Source organism: Bufo gargarizans, chromosome 6 (genome assembly GCF_014858855.1).
Source record: "Bufo gargarizans isolate SCDJY-AF-19 chromosome 6, ASM1485885v1, whole genome shotgun sequence".
NCBI lineage: Eukaryota > Metazoa > Chordata > Amphibia > Anura > Bufonidae > Bufo > Bufo gargarizans.
Genome location: NC_058085.1, coordinates 61,709,625 through 61,717,295, shown reverse-complemented (window position 1 = coordinate 61,717,295; position 7,671 = coordinate 61,709,625). Strand labels below are relative to the sequence as shown.

Below are 7,671 nucleotides of genomic sequence, written 5' to 3'. Positions count from 1 at the left end.
TGTCACACCAAGTGTATTTAACCATCAATAGTGTGGTTATTTTTTAGTCATATCCCAGTCTAATTCTGTCAGTGAACGTATACCTGTCACCCAGCGCCTAAATACTAGGCCTCAAGTTTATATCCAGCTAAATCTGTCGTTACTGCTGTACTGTTGTGGCTGGGCAAGTTATTTAATGTCCGTCAAAGCAAATTTTTTGTTCTGGGTTGAAATACAATTCCCAATTTAGCAATTTCCTAATTTAGTGGTTTCTGCTGTATCAGGCCTACTTTAAATACATCCCTAAAAGGGTATATCAGAATCAAGTTGCTGATAGGGTCATTCTCAATAACTTCACACACACGCTACTGTGCATATCCCAGTCTAATTCTGTCCGTAAAACGTATACCTGTCACCCAGCGCCTAAATACTAGGCCTCAAGTTTATATCCAGCTAAATCTGTCGTTACTGCTGTACTGTTGTGGCTGGGCAAGTTATTTAGTGTCCGTCAAAGCAAATTTTTTGTTCTGGGTTGAAATACAATTCCCAATTTAGCAATTTCCTAATTTAGTGGTTTCTGCTGTATCAGGCCTACTTTAAATACATCCCTAAAAGGGTATATCAGAATCAAGTTGCTGATAGGGTCATTCTCAATAACTTCACACACACGCTACTGTGCATATCCCAGTCTAATTCTGTCTGTAAAACGTATACCTGTCACCCAGCGCCTAAATACTAGGCCTCAAATTCATAGTCAGCTAAATCGGTGGTTACTGCTGTGCCTGTATTAGTGTAATACGGTACCTAAATAGATAGCCAGATAGTGTTAGGTGTCTGTAAAAAAAGGCCTGAATTTGAATTCAATACATTGGGCCAAATAATATTTTTGTTGTTGTGGTGAACGATAACAATGAGGAAATCATCTAGTAAGGGACGCGGACGTGGACATGGTCGTGGTGGTGTTAGTAGACCCTCTGGTGCTGGGAGAGGACGTGGCCGTTCTGCCACATCCACACGTCCTAGTGTACCAACTACCTCAGGTCCCAGTAGCCGCCAGAATTTACAGCGATATATGGTGGGGCCCCATGCCATTCTAAGGATGGTAAGGCCTGAGCAGGTACAGGCATTAGTCAATTGGGTGGCCGACAGTGGATCCAGCACGTTCACATTATCTCCCACCCAGTCTTCTGCAGAAAGTGCACAGATGGCGCCTGAAAACCAACCCCATCAGTCTGTCACATCACCCCCATGCATATTAGGGAAACTGTCTGAGCCTCAAGTTATGCAGCAGTCTCTTATGCTGTTTGAAGACTCTGCTGGCAGGGTTTCCCAAGGGCATCCACCTAGCCCTTCCCCAGCGGTGGAAGACATAGAATGCACTGACGCACAACCACTTATGTTTCCTGATGATGAGGACATGGGAATACCACCTCAGCAAGTCTCTGATGATGAAACATAGGTGCCAACTGCTGCGTCTTTCTGCAGTGTGCAGACTGAACAGGAGGTCAGGGATCAAGACTGGGTGGAAGACGATGCAGGGGACGATGAGGTCCTAGACCCCACATGGAATGAAGGTCGTGCCACTGACTTTCACAGTTCGGAGGAAGAGGCAGTGGTGAGACCGAGCCAACAGCGTAGCAAAAGAGGGAGCAGTGGGCAAAAGCAGAACACCCGCCGCCAAGAGACTCCCCCTGCTACTGACCGCCGCCATCTGGGACCGAGCACCCCAAAGGCAGCATCAAGGAGTTCCCTGGCATGGCACTTCTTCAAACAATGTGCTGACGACAAGACCCGAGTGGTTTGCACGCTGTGCCATCAGAGCCTGAAGCGAGGCATTAACGTTCTGAACCTTAGCACAACCTGCATGACCAGGCACCTGCATGCAAAGCATGAACTGCAGTGGAGTAAACACCTTAAAAACAAGGAAGTCACTCAGGCTCCCCCTGCTACCTCTTCTGCTGCTGCCGCCTCGGCCTCTTCCTCCGTCTCTGGAGAAACGTTGGCACCTGCCGCCCAGCAAACAGGGGATGTACCACCAACACCACCACTACCTCAACCATGTCACACGGCATCTCAACCATGTCACACGGCAGCGTTCAGCTCTCCATCTCACAAACATTTGAGAGAAAGCGTAAATTCCCACCTAGCCACCCTCGATCCCTGGCCCTGAATGCCAGCATTTCTAAACTACTGCCCTATGAAATGCTGTCATTTAGGCTGGTGGACACAGACAGCTTCAAACAGCTCATGTCGCTTGCTGTCCCACAGTATGTTGTTCCCAGCCGCCACTACTTCTCCAAGAGAGCCATGCCTTCCCTGCACAACCAAGTATCCGATAAAATCAAGTGTGCACTGCGCAACGCCATCTGTAGCAAGGTCCACCTAACCACAGATACGTGGACCAGTAAGCACGGCCAGGGACGCTATATCTCCCTAACTGCACACTGGGTAAATGTAGTGGCAGCTGGGCCCCAGGCGGAGAGCTGTTTGGCCCACGTCCTTCCGCCGCCAAGGATCGCAGGGCAACATTCTTTGCCTCCTGTTGCCACCTCCTCCTTCTCGGCTACCTCCTCCTCTTCTTCCACCTGCTCATCCAGTCAGCCACACACCTTCACCACCAACTTCAGCACAGCCCGGGGTAAACGTCAGCAGGCCATTCTGAAACTCATATGTTTGGGGGACAGGCCCCACACCGCACAGGAGTTGTGGCGTGGTATAGAACAACAGACCGACGAGTGGTTGCTGCCGGTGAGCCTCAAGCCCGGCCTGGTGGTGTGTGATAATGGGCGAAATCTCGTTGCAGCTCTGGGACTAGCCGGTTTGACGCACATCCCTTGCCTGGCGCATGTGCTGAATTTGGTGGTGCAGAAGTTCATTCACAACTACCCTGACATGTCAGAGCTGCTGCATAAAGTGCGGGCCGTCTGTTCGCGCTTCCGGCGTTCACATCCTGCCGCTGCTCGCCTGTCTGCGCTACAGCGTAACTTCGGCCTTCCCGCTCACCGCCTCATATGCGACGTGCCCACCAGGTGGAACTCCACCTTGCACATGCTGGACAGACTGTGCGAGCAGCAGCAGGCCATAGTGGAGTTTCAGCTGCAGCACGCACGGGTCAGTCGCACTGCAGAACAGCACCACTTCACCACGAATGACTGGGCCTCCATGCGAGACCTGTGTGCCCTGTTGCGCTGTTTCGAGTACTCCACCAACATGGCCAGTGGCGATGACGCCGTTATCAGCGTTACAATACCACTTCTATGTCTCCTTGAGAAAACACTTAGGGTGATGATGGAAGAGGAGGTGGCCCAGGAGGAGGAGGAGGAGGAGGAGGAAGAGGGGTCATTTTTAGCACTTTCAGGCCAGTCTCTTCGAAGTGACTCAGAGGGAGGTTTTTTGCAACAGCAGAGGCCAGGTACAAATGTGGCCAGCCAGGGCCCACTACTGGGGACGAGGACGAGGATGAGGAGGAGGTGGAGGAGGATGAGGATGAAGCATGGTCACAGCGGGGTGGCACCCAACGCAGCTCGGGCCCATCACTGGTGCGTGGCTGGGGGGAAAGGCAGGATGATGACGATACGCCTCCCACAGAGGACAGCTTGTCCTTACCCCTGGGCAGCCTGGCACACATGAGCGACTACATGCTGCAGTGCCTGCGCAACGACAGCAGAGTTGCCCACATTTTAACGTGTGCGGACTACTGGGTTGCCACCCTGCTGGATCCACGGTACAAAGACAATGTGCCCACCTTACTTCCTGCACTGGAGCATGATAGGAAGATGCGCGAGTACAAGCGCACATTGGTAGACGCGCTACTGAGAGCATTCCCAAATGTCACAGGGGAACTAGTGGAAGCCCAAGGCCAAGGCAGAGGAGGAGCAAGAGGTCGCCAAGGCAGCTGTGTCACGGCCAGCTCCTCTGAGGGCAGGGTTAGCATGGCAGAGATGTGGAAAAGTTTTGTCAACACGCCACAACTAACTGCACCACCACCTGATATGCAACGTGTTAGCAGGAGGCAACATTTCACTAACATGGTTGAACAGTACGTGTGCACACCCCTCCACGTACTGACTGATGGTTCGGCCCCATTCAACTTCTGGGTCTCTAAATTGTCCACGTGGCCAGAGCTAGCCTTTTATGCCTTGGAGGTGCTGGCCTGCCCGGCGGCCAGTGTTTTGTCTGAACGTGTATTCAGCATGGCAGGGGGCGTCATTACAGACAAACGCAGCCGCCTGTCTACAGCCAATGTGGACAAGCTGACGTTCATAAAAATGAACCAGGCATGGATCCCACAGGACCTGTCCATCCCTTGTGCAGATTAGACATTAACTACCTCCCCTTAACCATATATTATTGTACTCCAGGGCACTTCCTCATTCAATCCTATTTTTATTTTCATTTTACCATTATATTGCGAGGCTACCCAAAGTTGAATGAACCTCTCCTCTGTCTGGGCCTAAATATATGCCAATGGACTGTTCCAATGTTGGGTGACGTGAAGCCTGATTCTCTGCTATGACATGCAGACTAATTCTCTGCTGACATGAAGCCAGATTCTCTGTTACGGGACCTCTCTCCTCTGCCTGTGTGCTGGGCCTAAATATCTGCCAATGGACTGTTGCAGTGGTGGCTGACGTGAAGCCTGATTCTCTGCTATGACATGCAGACTGATTCTCTGCTGACATGAAGACAGATACTCTGTTACGGGACCTCTCTCCTCTGCCTGGGTGTTGGGCCTAAATATATGACAATGGACTGTTGCACTGGTGGCTGACGTGAAGCCTGATTCTCTGCTATGACATGCAGACTGATTCTCTGCTGACATGAAGACAGATTCTCTGTTAGGGGACCTCTCTCCTCTGCCTGGGTGCTGGGCCTAAATATCTGACAATGGACTGTTGCAGTGGTGGCTGACGTGAAGCCTGATTCTCTGCTATGACATGCAGACTAATTCTCTGCTGACATGAAGACAGATTCTCTGTTACGGGACCTCTCTCCTCTGCCTGGGTGCTGGGCCTAAATATATGCCAATGGACTGTTACAGTGGTGGCTGACGTGAAGCCTGATTCTCTGCTATGACATGCAGACTGATTCTCTGCTGACATGAAGCCAGATCCTCTGTTACGGGACCTCTCTCCTCTGCCTGGGTGCTGGGCCTAAATATATGACAATGGACTGTTACAGTGGTGGCTGACGTGAAGCCTGATTCTCTGCTATGACATGCAGACTGATTCTCTGCTGACATGAAGCCAGATCCTCTGTTACGGGACCTCTCTCCTCTGCCTGGGTGCTGGGCCTAAATATATGACAATGGACTGTTGCAGTGGTGGCTGACATGAAGCCTGATTCTCTGCTGACATGAAGCCAGATCCTCTGTTACGGGACCTCTCTCCTCTGCCTGGGTGCTGGGCCTAAATATATGACAATGGACTGTTGCACTGGTGGCTGACGTGAAGCCTGATTCTCTGCTATGACATGCAGACTGATTCTCTGCTGACATGAAGACAGATTCTCTGTTAGGGGACCTCTCTCCTCTGCCTGGGTGCTGGGCCTAAATATCTGACAATGGACTGTTGCAGTGGTGGCTGATGTGAAGCCTGATTCTCTGCTATGACATGCAGACTAATTCTCTGCTGACATGAAGACAGATTCTCTGTTACGGGACCTCTCTCCTCTGCCTGGGTGCTGGGCCTAAATATATGCCAATGGACTGTTACAGTGGTGGCTGACGTGAAGCCTGATTCTCTGCTATGACATGCAGACTGATTCTCTGCTGACATGAAGCCAGATCCTCTGTTACGGGACCTCTCTCCTCTGCCTGGGTGCTGGGCCTAAATATATGACAATGGACTGTTACAGTGGTGGCTGACGTGAAGCCTGATTCTCTGCTATGACATGCAGACTGATTCTCTGCTGACATGAAGCCAGATCCTCTGTTACGGGACCTCTCTCCTCTGCCTGGGTGCTGGGCCTAAATATATGACAATGGACTGTTGCAGTGGTGGCTGACATGAAGCCTGATTCTCTGCTGACATGAAGCCAGATCCTCTGTTACGGGACCTCTCTCCTCTGCCTGGGTGCTGGGCCTAAATATCTGACAATGGACTGTTGCAGTGGTGGCTGACGTGAAGCCTGATTCTCTGCTATGACATGCAGACTGATTCTCTGCTGACATGAAGCCAGATTCTCTGTTACGGGACCTCTCTCCTCTGCCTGGGTGCCTGGGCCTAAATATATGCCAATGGACTGTTCCAATGTTGGGTGACGTGAAGACTGATTCTCTGCTGACATGAAGACAGATTCTCTGTTACGGGACCTCTCTCCTCTGCCTGTGTGCTGGGCCTAAATATATGACAATGGACTGTTGCAGTGGTGGCTGACGTGAAGCCTGATTCTCTGCTATGACATGCAGACTGATTCTCTGCTGACATGAAGCCAGATCCTCTGTTACGGGACCTCTCTCCTCTGCCTGGGTGCTGGGCCTAAATATATGCCAATGGACTGTTGCAGTGGTGGCTGACGTGAAGCCTGATTCTCTGCTATGACATGCAGACTGATTCTCTGCTGACATGAAGCCAGATTCTCTGTTACGGGACCTCTCTCCTCTGCCTGGGTGCCGGGGCCTAAATATCTGAGAATGGACTGTTCCAGTGGTGGGTGACGTGAAGCCAGATTCTCTGCTATGGGACCTCTCTTCAGGCGCTGGATTAAGGCTCCAGTCTCTTCGGGGGCGTGGGTTCGAATCCCACTGCTGCCATCCTTGTCTTCTTTTGAAAATCTTCTCTGAGGTAGTTTACGGGTTTTGCTTATCCACCGTTAAAAAAAAACTAAATTAAGGGAACGCTTAAATCACACATGGGATCTCCATGAATAAAAGCTTCAAGTTGAAAGTCTTTAATGGTATAAATTGTGTAATTGGTTGAGAACAAAGTCACGTACTGATGGTCGGTGGAAAGCAAACTCATCAACCCATGGAAGGCTGGATTCCAAATCACCCCAAAAATCAAAGTAAAAAAATTCAAATCACAGGCGGTTCCAAATTGCGCGAATTTCATCACAGCAACTCATAATGTGAATCAGTAGTGTGAATCACCCAGGACCCGCTGCACCAACGTAAGGTCTGACAGTGGCTCTGAGGATTTCATCCCGGTACCTAACAGCAGTCAGGGAGAGAGTAATTGTCTGTGGCCACCACCAGCAAAAAACCATTCCCTTTTCGGAACTTGTCTTGCTGTTGCCTCTCCAGTGCGCACCTGTTGTCACTTTCATTTGCACTAAAGCAGGTGAAATGGATCCCTAATGGCCTATGCTTCCTAACTGGACAGATTGATATTCCTGAAGTTTAAGTGACTTGGGGGTTATGCCGTGATGCCTAAGTGTTCCCTTAACTTTTTTGTAGCTGTGTAATTTAAGGAGCATGCTCTTGAAATCTTTCCTGCCATCACATGAATATGTGTGTAGTTTTCCGGTCAGATGAGGTTTAAGAAAAGACAGTTGCGAGAATCCCTACTTTGTCCTGGTGGTTAATGACTGGAGCATAATCTCAATAAAAATATAGGCGTTCAGATTCATCTCACTTCCTCCAAGGAAGTTTGATGCCCTGGCATCTTGTGGGTAGCATGGCCGAGCGATCTAAGGCACTGGATTTAGGCTCTAGTCTCTTCAGAGGCGTGGGTTCAAATCCCACTGCTGCCA

General features: G+C 50.3%; 1 non-coding gene across 1 annotated transcript; it reads left to right on the top strand.

Moving 5' to 3' along the window:
* The first annotated feature begins 7,589 nt into the window (after positions 1–7,589).
* Positions 7,590–7,671, top strand: TRNAL-UAG. The gene has a single exon. It is a non-coding gene; the product is annotated as a tRNA-Leu (tRNA).